A 15793-nucleotide genomic window follows, 5' to 3' on the forward strand; every position below is an offset into this window, starting at 1 on the left:
ACACAAGTATTATGCTGGGTGTTTTAACATCTAACCTTTCTAAATTTCTTATATATTGATAAGATTCTGGCATGGGAGTAGATTTAAAGACATAACTCAATACCGCATGATTTCAGGAAAAGTCAATTGGTACAGATGATAAGCACATTTTAAATGCTGAACAGTAAGAATCTTCTGTTAAGTGTCAAAATAGGCGAATCATAACCCAAACATAGAGGTTGCAATTCAGTCAAACTCGTGGCCTGGTAAAACTGCTTTTCAGTACTCCTATTGCCGCGTCATTAGATTTATTCACCAAGCCAACATGTTGGCTAATATGTATGACAGATTAGATCCTGTCTCAAGTTCCACTTCCAAGGCAATGGCATCAGGCACCCCTGTTTTATTGAATACAACAGTTGTTTCTATGATCGTTGGAGTCTTTGAAGTGTAGCCACGGTTTAAGACAATACTTCTCCAAACACAAAAGTTGCTTGCTGTTAAAAGCTCCATGCGCTGTTGTCTTAGGAACTGTACTGCATCTCATATTTCATTCCACCTTTGATTAATGCCAGGGCAACAAGCACTGGCACTCTCCCAATGCCTGCAACACAACGAACAGCAATACAACAACCAGGTTCTTCACGAAACTTAATTTTTTTAAAATATGTTTTTATAGGAGGTCATGGTTCAATTCTCGGTCAGGGCACATGCCTGGATTGTGGGCTAGGTCCCCAATAGGAGGCAGCCATCAGTGTTTTCCTATCATTGATATTTCTCTCTCTCCCTCCTTCTCCCTTCCTCTCTAAAATCAATAAAAATAAATAAATAAATAAAATGAAATTATAAAAAATATGTTTTAATTGATTTTTTTTTGAGAGAGAGAGAGAGAAACACAGATGACAGGAAAACATGGATCTGCTGCCTCCTGCACACCCCCTTTTGGGATCTAGCACACAATCCAGGCATATGCCCTGACCGAGAATCGAACCACAACCTCTTAGTTCATGGGTTGATGGTACAAAACTTAATTTTTACAAGACTTTACCAGCTATCAGCAGTCTGATTGGTTGGTGGCGCACCATCATCAAAAGGCCAGTCAAGAACATAGATGCCTTCTTTCTCCACAAAGGTAATATCATAAGTTGCTTCACATATTCTTACTACTGTGGTAACTCTGTACTTAACTTCCTCTATAAAATTGTTTAAGGTCGCATTGGTTGGATTGTGTGCAATTAAAAAAATCTCATGTTCTTGTACGTGACTTCCATAGGAGCTGGGCAGTTCATTTGAACCTTGTTAATTTAGTTACAAAACAATAGGGTTATGAAACAATTTAAAAATTAAGTGCATACATGATGTGAAGAAATGGAGTCTACTTCAACATGCTCCACTTGACATCCTCAGTGCTTTGAGTATGAAGTTGGGAGTAGTGGGAAATGAAATGAATCTCCTAATAAGAAGCAGCAATTCTTCAATCCAATAACACTTGCTTCATATGTAACAAGTTAACTCCAAGGAATGACACTAGTTTCTGGAGCCAAAAGGGAGTCAGCCTCTTTACACCCTGAACAAATATGACCTGAGAAACCAGCCGTAAAAGAAAGCGCTGGCCTGGCACATCTGCTAGGAATTAAAAAGAAATGCAGGACGTTCTGATACAACTAGACAGTAGACTAAATGAAAGTTAAGCAATGGAGCTAAAAGAGAATGCAGTCAAGGTTAATGGGGGGGGGGGGGAAGGAGGGCCTATGTCAGTGATGGCGAACCTTTTGAGCTCGGCGTGTCAGCATTTTGAAAAACCCTAACTTAACTCTGGTGCCATGTCACATATAGAAATTTTTTTATATTTGCAACCATAGTAAAACAAAGACATATTTTTGATATTTATTTTATATATTTAAATGCCATTTAACAAAGAAAAATCAACCAAAAAAATGAGTTCGTGTGTCACCTCTGACACGCATGTCATAGGTTTGCCATCACTGGCCTATGTAATACTTTCAACAATAAAGATTTTTTAAAAAGCAGAGAAAGTAAAAAAAAAAAAAAAAGAAAAGAAAGAAAGAAAAGAATGCAATCTACAATTTTGCCAAATGTTTGCAGCTCTCGTGTCATAAAATTCTAGAAAGATACTTTTAAATAAATTTAGCAGAAATGACACAGACTTTGACTCCACCATTGCCCCTCCCCTTGTTCTCTGGAGATATTATTGCCACAATAATTGCAGTTACTCACAAGTAACATCATATAGCAGAGTCTAGTCACGAACAGGAACTCCAGACATTGTGACTGTGAATGCTAATCCCTCTGTGGTCACACCACCATTGAATGACCTTGGGCAGGGCACCTAACATCACCTACCTGACTCAGATGCCTCACCAACAAAAACCTCCAGGAATTTACAGGATAAGTTTCCAACTCCTTACATGAACAAGCTGCCCTCCAAATGCCGTTACAATGCTTAACATGGGATCACTCAGGACAAATGAAATTAGTCTTGTTCCCTAGAATAATTCTGTCATGACGTGTTCTGACCACCAAGATAGAAACCCATGTCTTTCAATTCAAATCACAACGACCTTTTAAAATATATTTTTTATTGAGTTCAGAAAGGAAGGGAGAGGGAGATTTAGAAACATCAATAATGAGAATCATTGATCAGCTCCCTTTAGAGATCTTATGTGAAGAGAGAGGACCTAGCCGTCCGCATGGTGCCAGATATTTTGGAGGGTGTGAGACTGGAGCCACTGCGAGCTGATTTTCTTACCACTCCAACCTCCAGCCTGCAGGGTCACCAACACTCCTCTGCGGACTCCACTGCCAGACCACAGGTCTCTTTCTAACAAAGATCTCCCGGAAGGAACTAGGAGATAGAAACTAACCTAGTACAATGAGGCAACACCAGCTCGAATAACGGGGAATATCTGGGGTAACTACAACCCCCTTATGCTGCAAGGAGTTTCTCCATACAGCATGTTGGGTCTAGGACAAATGCAAGCTACAAACTGCCTTTCAAAATCACATTTATCAGTGAATATTCACACAACCTTTGAACTTCAATTTTGTGACAAAACCGTTTCCCAATATGCATGTTTTTCTCACTTTGTACCTTCTGGCTGTCAAGCAGAGCATGTTGACTGGCACTTGGACATACTTACTGCAAAACAGTGTGTGAACAAATCCAGGTGACACTTCTCCAAAGCTGCCAATTTTAATCTTAGATAAAGAGCAGCCCTGGCAGGTGAGGGGCAGGTGGAGATGGATAGTAGTAGAGAAGGCAGGGAAATTATTGCGAATTTTATGTTTTTCTCTCTTGCAACTAAGGTATCTTGTATGTTGGACAAGTTGGCAAAACATTAACACAGGGGTGCTAAGAAAAAACTGCTTCTTCCCCTCTTCCCCATTCCTTAGAGTTCCGACAACCACACTCTGCCTAAAACACTCGAGGCCCTCTCCCATTGGTCCTTGCATCCTCCTACTGCTTGTTGGTCCTTTTGTTTTCCACAAGCATAACTTCCACCTGTGTTGAGTCTCTTCCACTTCTCTCAGAAAAAAAAAAAAATCACGGTTCAGTGATTCTCAGACATTATAGAATATCTCCCTGATATGTATGGTATAAGCAATAAAAACCTACAGTCTCTGAACTGAAAAAGTAGAATAATGGAAGACAACTCAATGTCTTCCTCCAAATCTAAACAGAAGTATTATTTAGTAAAAAGCACATACTAAGGCTTGTAACCACTTCAGCATCCAAAAGGAAGTAATGAGGAATAATTCTATGAGAATCAGGACAGTCATCACAAGAGACATCGACAACTTTCCCTTGGCAAATAACAAAACAAATAAAAATTACTTCATCTGCTCATTGATGCTTTAGATTTCTTTGATAGGAATTAAATATTTCAGGGAAAATTACTATGTTTTTTTAAAAATATATTTTTTATTGATTTCAGAGAGGAAGAGAGAGATAGAAACATCAGTGATGAAAGAGAATCATTGATCTGCTGCCTCCTGCACGCCCCTTACTGGAGATCAAGTCCATAACCCTGGTATGTGCCCTTGATTGGAATTGAACCCAGGACCCTTCAGTCCTCAGGCCGACACTCTATCCACTGAGCCAAACCAGCTAGAGCAGAAAACTACTATCTAATAGCAAAGTTTCTTTAAAAATGCATACTCTTTGACCTCACAATTCAACTTCCAAAAATTTATTCCTAATATATAATCAGAATTTATTCCTAATATATAATCAGAAATGTATACAAAGATATATGTATTTCAAATTTCATTATAGCCTTAAAATACATTTATAATGTAAATTTTCAAACATATACAAATGTAAAGAGAATAATATAATGACCCACCATGTATCCACTATCCAACTTTATTGTTTACCAACACTTTGCCGAGTTTTTGTTTTATTTACCTCATTATTATTTCTGCTAAAATATTTTAAAGCAAGTACCAGCCATCATGTCATTTGACTCTTAAATACATTGGTTTGAATCACTAAAAAAAAGGATTTTAAAAATTAACATTATCCTCATATCATTCTTTTACCATCCAAGTTAGCAATAATTTTTAATATCATCTAATACCCCTTCATGTATAATTTCAAAAAGTGAAAAATTGCTTTTATAATTTATTTAAATTTGGATCTAAAAAGTTTCATATATTGGATATCATTGTTATTTCTCTTAAGTCTCTGTAATCTATAATAATTTCTTCGCTTTTCATTATGCTACTCATTTGTTGAAAAAAAATTAGGTCATGTTGACCTGCAGAAGTTCTCATATTCTGGATTTGGCTTATTATATTTTTCTCCTGTCATTTAATATGTTCCTGTATCCCCTGTAAACTGGTAGCTAGAGCTAAAGTCTTGATGGGATTCAGGTTCTTTTAGGGAATAGGCAAGAATGCTTTATAACTGGCTGTTTGTGCTTCATACTAAATCACATCAAATGCCCTTAAAGCCTATTTGCTCCATTTTAGTGATGTTTACATTGCTTAGTGGATTCAAGTGTTCTCAGTCTAGTCCCTCGATTTTACATTTTCTCATCAATTTTTCACCTAGTAGTTTTAGCTATGATTTGACAATCATTGCCTAGATCTATTATTTGACCAGAAATTAAAAATAGTGATATTATAATTTTATGATACCTAATTGTCTTACTAGATCTGTTTCTTCTATAATGAAGCAGCTTTTGCCCACCACCCTGCCTTATTTTTCTTCCTCTTTCCCTTTTCTGCTATTCTTCCACCTTTTCCCCACCTCTGTTTAAGTCTTAGACCTAGAGTTACATAGAATCAGTGCTCATTATCAGTGTTGTTGCTGCTATTCCCCCATCATCTCAGGATGGAATCATGAATACCTATATTCTGACTTCTTCATGTTTAAAACTATTTGCCTATTGCCTTGATAGTTAAAGGACAGCTGGGGTAGATAACACAGCCTTGTTTTTATTTATTTTCTCTTCTTAATTTTTTAGTTACAATTTACTTTCAATATTACTTTGTATTAGTTTCAGGTGTGCAGCATAATGGTGAGACAATCATACTTTACAAAGTGTTCCCCCCATTATTTCCAGTATCAACCCCTGTGCTGTACTTTACATCCCCATGACTATTCTGTAACTACCAATGTGTACTTCTTTTTTGTTGTTAATCTTCACCTGAGAATATTTTTCCACGGCTTTTCAGGGAGAGTGGAAGGGAGGGAGGGAAGGAGGGAGAAAGAGAGAGAGAGAGAGAAACATGGACTGGTTGCCTACTTGCATTCGCCCTGAACGCGGTCAGGGAGCAAACCAACAACCCAGGTAAGTGGGCTGATGCTCCAACCACTGGGCACACTGGCCAGGGCCAATTTTTACTTATTAATCCCTTCACCTCTTTCATCCAGTCCCCCCACCCCCTTCCACTCTGGCAACAACCAGTCTACTCTCTAACACTTGTTTTTTAAAGTGGGAATGAAAATGGTCCAAGTATTCAACAATCAGGGAGTGGTTGAAAAATAAATTATGGCCAGTTAAAAAATGAAACCCTGGTCCATACAGCCATTACATATGCTACAACCACTGGAAAATAGAAAATGGTATATAAACCTTGAGTGGTCAGATTTGTGTTTTAAAAGTATAAGGATGGTATGCGCATGTGTGTTCAGCAAAAAGCAGGTCAGACACATGATACAGTCAACAGGGATTTTCTCTAATAGAATTATTTATAATCTTTAGATTCTCCTTTGTGCTTTTTTTCATTTTTAAAATTTTAGGACTTGTGGAATTGAAGCAAATACAATATATATTTTTAAAGCTAAATAAAGATCTAAGTTTTCAAGGTTTACTTTAATGTGGTGGTTTAATCAATACCACAAGCCTCAGCGTGCCGAAGAAAGAGCAGCGTGATCTAATTAGCAAGCTCAGGTCTTGGTGTCCGGCCTGTGCTAGGTTCTCAATCAATGTTTGCTGGTGATGAAGAAAGCTAAAATGAGTCTGCTTTGAGCAGACTCATTCTGGACAGTACAGTTAACTGTTCTGAGTCAAGCTCCTGCCTCCCGGGGTTGAGGAAATGAAGTAGCATACCTGGAAAACTGCCCGCCTTCTGTCTGGCACATAATAGATTCTTCTATCATTCATCCAGGACAGGAAGATAAATTATTAGCACCTTGTTCTTGATAACTAATTGGGATATATTCAGTTTTACTTTTCCTGAGAAATACAAAAACAACACGGACAGATATTCAGTAAAAAGAGCCCGAGCTAGCCTATTAGAGAGTATTACAGAGAAATACGGAGAAGAAGGAAAAGACCAGAGAGAGAGAGAAAAGCAAGACAAATTTGTTTAAAGACCATTAGAACCTATAGTAGTTAGGCCTTCTGCTCACTTGTAGAATGGAAGAACTCTAAATTGTTACTGTGTTACAAAAAAAGAAGTAAATAAATATACACCTACTTCTTTAAGTAATGCAGAGGTCCTCAACCTTTTTAAACAGGGGGCCAGTTCACTGTCCCTCAGACATTCCACACATGCGCACTGTGGGCCTGGGACGAGTTGGCTGCTAGGCAGGGCAGGCAGGGGCAGCAAAAACACCCGGCAGGCCGGATAAATGTTTGCAGCGGGCCCCATGTGGCCCGCAGGCTGTAATTTGAGGACGCCTGAAGTAATCAATACAGGTTAGTAAACTCATCACTGGTCTTACAACAGCTGCCCCCAGTGGGGCTGACCATGAACGGCACCTGAGCAACTGAATCAGAATTTGAATGTGAATTGGTAATCCTAGAATATTTAAAAACATCTCTTCATGTGACTATGATGGCTAGTCAGGTTTAGGAACTACTAGTCTATACTTAGGACCACTATCTGTCCCACCTACCAGGACAGACCCAGAGTACTTATTACAAGAACCCCCTACTCTTACACAAATCTCTCAGCAGAGATGAGCATCATGGGTTCTCCAGCCTCTGCCTCACCCCAAGGCACTCTCAGAAGGATGGCCTTGGACCATTACTTCCATTGTACGACTGAAGACAAGACTTAGAGAAAAACTACCCCTTAAACTTAAATTCGCATTAAAACATTAAGCAATAGTCAGATTCTCCCCGGGAGTGGATTTGATGAGTGGGGAAGACTAAGGCATAAACTTAAGTGGGGAAAGAGAATGGGCAACCTGGAGCATCTCAAAGACAGTTGCTTGTGCTACTTCACTGTTTTGTTCAAGTCAATTGAGAAAGCCAGAAATAAATACAGATTTGACTTTATCTGCTGATTATTTAAGAACTTTTGCTCATTTCTTCTTTACCTCTCTTTGGTCCACAGTTTTTAGAAGAGTCAAAACAAGAAAGTTATTTGATAGTGAGGTAACATGGAGGAAGAAAATTCCAGCAGGGCATAATAAAATGCAAGAAGTTCATCAAAAGGCTGATGAACCTTGGGGTTTCAGCAGGGCTGAAGATCTGCATATATTATTGCCTGCTGCCAGACAGCTGAAGGCAGCTCCCCCAACCTGATAATCTTTTACTGTTTACCAAACCTTACCTTTGATATGTATATCTGCTTTGCTATAGGGCAAAATGTGTGAATAAAAAGCCCAGGGTACTGGAGATTCAAAGAACTTAGTTGCTAAAGCTAAGCTTCCCCTGGCTCCCCCAAAATGCCTCCAAAATTTATATTTCATGTCTAGTCTCCTTATTAATTTGCATCGCAGCCCTTTCTCCAGATTCCTGAACCCTAGTAGATTCAGATAAGACCCCGGCAGTCACATTGCACAACTACTGAGAAACCAATCAATACTCTCTACCAACATAATGTGTCATCCAACTTATGTTACCTTGTTCTGGTTTAATCCTGATCTGTTAACTGTAAAATAAGGACAAGCAAAGATAAAGATAAGGACTTAAGTATTCTTAAAAGTAATCATATTATAAAAATGAAAGAGAAAATATTAAGTCACAACCCTCATTACACCGCGTACACTCTGGTCTCCGCATTACATCTGCCATTTCATTACAGGGGCATCACTTTTCTGCAGAGAGCTCTCCTCGACCAGACACTCCAGACATGTTCATCCTTCCCGTGTTGGCTTTTCCTGTTCCTAATGGGGGCCTTGTCGATAGGAAGGAGTAGTTACTTGGTTCTTAAATTAACATTCAAGTGACCGAAGTTACAAATTTTAAAACCTGACTTATTACTTTCAGTCCAAGCTATGACAGTATTTACTCGTATAAAATGAGTAAAATAAGAATATAGCTTTCAAATTTTCTCTGACAAGTTTTTAGAAGCTCCAGGTGGCAAACTAAATTGCTTAATCAGTCCCATTTACAAATTTAATTGATTAAATAGTCTTAATTTTAAACTGCATTTATAAGTGTAATATATTGGAATTTATTTTTACATGCCTTCAATGTCTTATAGGACAAATTTGTGACAATAACAAGCAAAAAGTTTCCTAGCATTTAAAGGTATCCTGTTACAATTCTAATCAAATAAATTTAAAAATATTGTAAATTGAGTTTTGTTACATATTCCAGTTTTCTTTACAAACTTAACATCTCTTATGCCTTTCAACTTAAAATCTCAAGATTAAAATGTTACCCACTTTATAATGAAATCACAAGAAAATCTTCTAGGGTCAGAATGTGCTACATTCTCCTGAAGTAGCAAACATACTGGCCCTTTTTAGAGAAGCTTAATTTTGGTAGATGGAATTGAACAGCCCCTAGCCAAGGCTGGACTCAACTAATCTCTGCTGCCTGATTGAATTCTGCATTCTTTTCCTACTCTTTTTGTCTAGCTCTGTTCACTAAAGCCCCCGTCTATCTAAAAACCATCAGCCTTTTATTATGTAGCCCAAAATTTGTTCAAATCACAATTACTCCTCAAGGTTGACATGTTAAACCCCCCAAATCCCTTTGAAATGCACATATACTAACTTGGATGGAAATCACATCACTGATTTAATCCTCACAACACCACCATCACCACACACACAAGAAGAGGCACAATGAGGGAGCAAGCTATTATGCAATGAGTCTCAATGTTTTTTAAAAAAACATTTTTTGTTGATATTTGTTTAGAGTGCTCTGTGGAAAGAACACGAGCCTTTTTGTGAGCAGTTTTTGAAAGGCTTGTCTCCAGGGTGGTTACACACAAGACATTGCTAGGAGAAACTGTTGTACAAAGACAGTTAGAGCTGAAAGGAATTTGATGATCATTTGGTCCAACCTCGTGATGTAAAAAAAGAAAAACTAAGCTCCAAAGGGAGGGAAGGAGGAAGGGGGAATTCCTTTGCAGAATGTCTTCTGTGTTCCTGGCACTGTGCAAGTTAACCAATTGGGATGCACGGGTGGTGCTTGATAATCATTTTCCACTCTCTTTCTCCCTCGGACAGTTTGCAAATGTTACCATGCAAAGGGTGAACTTACTCAAGTCCACCCATCTCCTTGCCCTGTATTCTTGTAGACAAGCTGGCCTTCCCTTCCACTGAGTCAGTGGAAGTAATCACCCATTCACTACTTCAAGTTTCTAGGTCAGACTCACACGTACCTAAATTCTTTGTGAAGAGAAGCCAAATTTCAGTGGACTGAGAGGTAAAACATAAAAAAGTAAGTAAATAGAGACCCTCTTTCTAGAAATTCAGAGAAGGGAAAGGAGCAAGGTTGGACATAAGTAGAGATAAGGGTGCAGGGTCAAGGGAAGGATGGAGAATGGAGAGAGTTGAGCATGTTCATAGGAAACTGGGCAGAGGGCACAGATACAGAGCAGAAAGGAAATGATGACAGAGCAGGACCTCAGAGAAAGAGGGAGGGGCACAGGTTGAATTTGTAGGAAAGAGAGGCATTTCATTCTACAAAACAGGAGGAAAGAAGGTGGAGATGGGTGTAAATACTTCTGAGGACGTTAATGAAAGAACTGGTTCAGATGATCACCCTAGGGCCGTGGTCGGCAAACAGCGGCTCGCGAGCCACATGCGGCTCTTTGGCCCCTTGAGTGTGGCTCTTCCACAAAATACCACGTGCGAGCACACACGTACAGTGCGATTGTAACTTCGTGGCCCATGCGCAGAAGTCAGTATTTTGTGGAAGAGCCAGTATTTTGTGGAAGAGCCACACTCAAGGGGCCAAAGAGCCGCATGTGGCTCACGAGCCGTGGTTTGCTGAGCCGCAGTTTGCTGACCACTGCCCTAGGGTCTGGGTTAAATGAAGAGGGGAATATAGAATGGGTGAACATGAAAGAATCTAGGATCTGAACACCTCCATGGAATTGAGGGCATAGATGAAATAGAAGGACAATGGAGCTTAAAATTTCAGGATGGGACAGTCCTGGGTGATGACACCACAGGGCAGGGCTGTTAAAAGTCCAGCATGGCAAAGTTGAGGCCAGTAAAAACACTGGGCTTGAAGGTCAAGATCAGAGGAGCCAGTGGGTCAGGAGGGCCATTGCCTAGACCAGCCGTGGGCAAACTACGGCCCGCGGGCTGGATCCGGCCCGTTTGAAATGAATAAAACTATTGAAAAAAAAGACCGTACCCTTTTATGTAATGATGTTTACTTTGAATTTATATTAGTTCACACGAACACTCCATCCATGCTTTTGTTCCGGCCCTCTGGTCCAGTTTAAGAACCCATTGTGGCCCTCGAGTCAAAAAGTTTGCCCACCCCTGGCTAGACTCTGAACTCACCCAGGTTGACAGTTTGCAGAATTTGGGGGAGACAAAGATTATGAGCCTGCTGCCAAAATCTTTCGTGAATGCACACATTGATCAGCAGGTTAGCACATGACAGGGATAACATAAGGATGAGATGTGAGCCTCAGAGTCAAAGATAATTTTATAGGAGAGGGTGGAACAGTGGTCTGGCAACAGCTTTGGAGAGCAAGGGAGACATTAATTCCGACTTCCAGCCTGGGGGGTGAAGGGTACATGAGAAGGAGCCCCTTTTCCTTGAGAAGGATACAAGGTACGACTAAGGTCTTATTTGACAGAAGAAGACAGGAAAAGTTTGGTAGAAATGGTAAGGATATAGAGACTCTGTGTATAAAGGAACTAGAAGCCTGGTGCACGAATTCGTGCATGGGTGGGGTCCAGTTGGCCCACCCCAATCGTGGCCAATTGGGCTGGGCTGGCCAGGGGGAGGGGACACAGGTGGTTGGCTGGCAGGCCCTGACCTCTGGTTGAACTCCTGGTTGAACTCCCTGTGGAGGAGACAATTTGCATATTAGCCTTTTATTATATAGGATAGGTTCCAAAGGGCACGGTTGAAAGGTGAGGGAGGGAGACAAGGGACAAAAAGCATCCTGGGGCCCTAACCGGTTTGGCTCAGCAGATAGAGCGTCGGCCTGCGGACTCAAGGGTCCCAGGTTCGATTCCGGTCAAGGGCATGTACCCTGGTTGTGGGCACATCCCCAGTGGGGTGTGTGCAGGAGACAGCTGATCGATGTTTCTCTCTCATCAATGTTTCTAACTCTCTATCCCTCTCCCTTCCTCTCTGTAAAAAATCAATAAAATATATTTTTTTTAAAAAAAGCATCCTGGGATGGTATGATGTAATAGAATAAACACTAAAAAGGCCTGCATCCAAGGCAGTGGCTAAGGACGTGAGAGACAGGAGGCAGAGAGACCTCTGGCCTCAACTTACTAGCTGTGTGACCTTAAGGGAGTTTTTTGCTCTCTCTGTGCCTCAGTCTCATCATTCTGAAATGAGGATACTACTAGTACTTACCTCCAAAGGTTGTGGCTTCTTTGAGGAGTAAATGTGTTAATACACATAAAGCACTTAGAAAACTTATCAGCATATAGTCAGTCCCAAAGAAGCACTTGCTTTAGAAGGAAAAACATTCCCACTCCACTCCACACTTTCCCTCCCATTATATTAAATCCTGAACAATACACCTTCACTTCCTGTCACATGTAGCAAAAACCCAGCATGCAAAAACAGGAAAGAAATAACAGAAAAAGGTCTGTCAGAGTCATTGACAGATCTAATTTTTTTTGCAAATATATCCAATGGCATGTAACTATGATCTGTCCCTTGAAAGGAAAGAGATGAAAAAGTTGGTTTAAGACAGTAAGAATCTACAGCTATAAATGTTAAAGGTGGTCAGTCAATAAAGGTATCCAGTATACAATCAACAACAGCAAAAAATATCAAATAACTGAACTAAAATATGGGCAAAGAACTTGGATAGATGTTTTTCCAAAGATGATGTACAGATCGCCAATAAGCACATGACAAGATGCTCAGCATCACTGACCATCAGAGAAATGCACATCAAAACCATAGTAAGTTATCACCCCGCACCCATTAAGTGTTAGCAAGGATGTAGGTAAATTGCAACTCTTGTAGTCTGCTAGTGGTAATGTAAAATGGTGCTGCCATCCTGGCAAAAAGTACAGTAGTTTCTCAAAATATTTAAAATAGAACTGCCATGTGATCCAGCAATCCTACTTCCGAAATTGAAAGCAAGGACTAGAACAAACACTTGTACACCAATGTTTATAGCAGCATTACTCACCATAGCCAAGAACTGGAAACAACCCAAATGTCCATCAGCAGGTGCCTGGATAAACAAAATATGCTATATACATAAAAAAGAATATTATTCCACCTTTAAAAGAAGGGAAATTCTGATACAAGCTGCAACATGGATGAACCTTGAAGGCATTGTGTTAAGTAGAACATCCAGTCACAAAACAGCAAGTACGGTATGATTCCATTTATATCCCAGGAGCAGAAGCAGTCAAAGTCATAGAAACAGAAAGTCGAATGGTGGCTACTAGGGGCTGGGAGTTGATGCTTAATGGGTATAGAGTTCCAGCTCTGCAAGCTGAAAAAGCTCTGGAGCTCTGTTTCGCAGCAATGGGGTGACATTAACACCACTGAACTGTACACTTCAAAACGGTTATGATGATGAATGTTACATTGTGTTTTTTACCACAATAAAAAAAGGGAAAAAATAGTCATTTACCATCGCCTCTCCCCTCCCTTTACTGATGAGTAAAGTGAAACCCAGAGAAGGTAACCGACTCATTTAAGGTCACACAGCTCACTGAGGCAGAATCAGGACCAGAACCCGAACTCTGACAGCAGCTGCAGGGGCAGGGAATGGGGGGGGGGGGTCCTTCCATGACATCGTGCCCTCCATGCCAGGTACTGAGCTGGAGGAGAAGATGACATGCTTGGTTTACCGGTAGTGACAGTGACAGACTGATGAACCCTAAAGGGATAAAGTTTCCACTCAGCGCTTGTCCATGCTCATGTGCTGTGCCCTTCCTCCGTATCTTTTCAGGACGATTCCAACCAGCAGGTCTCAGAGGCCACACTGGAAATCTCAAAATACGCACAGCTCCTCTCCGGTTTGCGGCAGGCCCGAAAGCAGATGAGAGCAGCTTTTCTGTTCCTGAGCTGTTCCCCCTGTAATTTAAAGTCCAGACAGTTGCACCGGAAAACAGGAAGAAAATCTCAGGGCCCAATTAAAAACAAGCCCTGTGTGGGGTCTCCAATGTCATGAGCAGAGCTGCTAGTTAAAACTTGCTCCTTTGAAACCGGTTCACTCCCGCCTGTCTGGGCTCAGAGAGGAAGTCTTTCCCCTTTTAGGAGTTTTCCTTTAGCTCCTTATTCTAAATTCCATAAAGGAGACAGCAGCAAAAGCTGGCCCCAGCTCAGGAAACGGAGATGAAACCCAGACCTTTTTTTTTTTTTTTTTTTTTTTTAAAGGGTGATGTCTATAGATTAACTTCTATTTTAATTCAGAAATTTCTATTGTTTCCATGGAAACAATGAGTGTGGCTCAGGATCTCCACAGGACCTGGCTTGGTGATTCTAGAAATCTCTGCAGGTTTAAAAATGTCCGAGCTGCAGCCAAAGGCCTCCCTCCCCCGGGCCCCTCCGGTCTCCTTGACACACAAACATCTCATGCGCACAACCCCCCTCTGAGCTCTGAAGGTGTTAGGAAGATCCTCCTTGTATCAATATGCCCTGTGATGAAGAACTAAATAAAACATTTTGACAAGGACACTTCTAAAGATCTTTCCACTTCAGAAATATTTTTGTTCCAGCAACCCCAGCGAGGCTGAACCAAGATGCCTATAAAAAGCCTTCTGTGTTCCCTTAAGCATTCGTAATGAATCCTCAGGGAGGATGGAATAAGCTGGGGGTCAGGGACTCAGAGCCCATGCTCGATGCCGAGGCTGCCAGCTTGGCTTGGTTCACGAGTGGCAGGGCCGAGTGCCTGAGCTCCCTCTCCTCCCATAGGGGCGGGGTCTCTGTCCACACTCCCTAAGGAATTGGCTGTGCTCCTGGCTTGTCTCGCCAGTGGGTCTGCTAGTTATCAAGCCGAGGGCGGGTTACTTCCATGCCCAGTTTTGCAGATGCGCACACGCACAGAGCCAAGGATCAGCTGAAACAGAAGGCAGGACTGAGCAGAGAAGCCCTCTTGACAAGACTCGGCCATGCTTGAGCTGTTCTTCCTGCCACGAGGCACCCCTACCGTGTAAAAGCCAATGAGCCATTCAGGAAACACCATGTGCCTCCTGTTCAGAGCTGTCCGTGGGAAACGAGGACTTTCCTGAGATGGTGCCAAGCATGAAAACGGGGAGAAAAGCCCCAGGGTCCTTAGCCCTGTGCAATACCACCCCTATTTGCACAGACAGGAGGTGAGGAGGTAAGAACACTTTGCTGCCTCCAGGTGTCCCCTCCTCCCACGCCCCCAAGGTCTTCCTCCACTAGTACACTTTCCCCAAACTTCAAGGACCATCGTCACAGACTGAAACGAGAGGAACTGGCCTCCTAATAAAAATTTCCACTCCAGCCCTGACCGGTTTGGCTCAGTGGATAGAGCGTCAGCCTGGGGACTGAAGAGTCCCAGGTTCGATTCCGGTCAAGGGCATGTACCTGGGTTGCGGGCACATCCTCTGTAGGAGATGTGCAGGAGGCAGCTGATCGATGTTTCTAACTCTCTATCTCTCTCCCTTCCTCTCGGTAAAAAATCAGTAAAATATATTTTTTTAAAGAAAGACTTTTCTTTTGTTTTTAAATAAAGCAATTCCAAGCTTTCACAGGTAAGAAGCCACACGAGTTACAATCAGTACTGACTCAGGGGTCTTCTCCTCTGTGCAGTATTTATGAGCCAGATCTGAAGCCAGTGCTACGGAGAAGGAAGGGACCTGCCACTAACTGAGCATCCACTTGGCTCTGGGCACTGGGCTAGGGCTTTACATTCAGGACCTTTGAACTCCAGACTCATAGAAGCAGCTGTCCACCCAATAACTCCACTTGGATGTCTAAAGAAATCTCAGACTCACCCCACACTGAGCTTTCCG

The 15793-nt window shown here is 41.4% G+C and overlaps 1 pseudogene; it reads right to left on the bottom strand.

Annotated features, from left to right (window-relative positions):
- Window positions 1-382: 382 nt before the first annotated feature.
- On the bottom strand, window positions 383-1268 carry LOC132226218 (protein tyrosine phosphatase type IVA 1-like; annotated as a pseudogene).
- Window positions 1269-15793: the final 14525 nt, after the last annotated feature.

The sequence above is a fragment of the Myotis daubentonii genome, chromosome 2 (genome assembly GCF_963259705.1).
Source record: "Myotis daubentonii chromosome 2, mMyoDau2.1, whole genome shotgun sequence".
Classification (NCBI taxonomy): domain Eukaryota; kingdom Metazoa; phylum Chordata; class Mammalia; order Chiroptera; family Vespertilionidae; genus Myotis; species Myotis daubentonii.